The sequence below is a fragment of the Populus euphratica genome, unplaced genomic scaffold, assembly GCF_000495115.2.
Source record: "Populus euphratica unplaced genomic scaffold, PopEup_1.0 scaffold3138.1, whole genome shotgun sequence".
NCBI lineage: Eukaryota > Viridiplantae > Streptophyta > Magnoliopsida > Malpighiales > Salicaceae > Populus > Populus euphratica.
Window position 1 is genome coordinate 1 of NW_011502988.1, and position 436 is coordinate 436.

Below are 436 nucleotides of genomic sequence, written 5' to 3' on the forward strand. Positions count from 1 at the left end.
ATTCAAGAATTTATAAAGCAAGAATCAAAGAGTTTCATGACAAGAAAATACTAAGAAAAACATTCAATTTTGGTCAAAAAGTCTTACTTTATAATTCTCGACTACATTTATTTCCTAGAAAATTAAGATCAAGATGGAGTAGTACTTTTATTGTGAAACATGTGTATCCATATGGGGCCTGTGATATCGAGAATCCAAAGAATGATAATTTTTTCAAGGTAAATGGACATCGTTTGAAAGTTTACTTTGACGATTTTTCAGTTGAAAATGAATATATTGAATTGGGTGATCCTATATATAAAGATTGATTTTTTTGTCCTCACATTATTTTTGTGTTTCTTTTTAAGTGATTTTTGCTAGTTTCTCTCACCTTAGTCAATTGGCGGATAACGGTACTCCGTGACTTAAGTCGGTTCTTTCAATTTTCTATAATAAT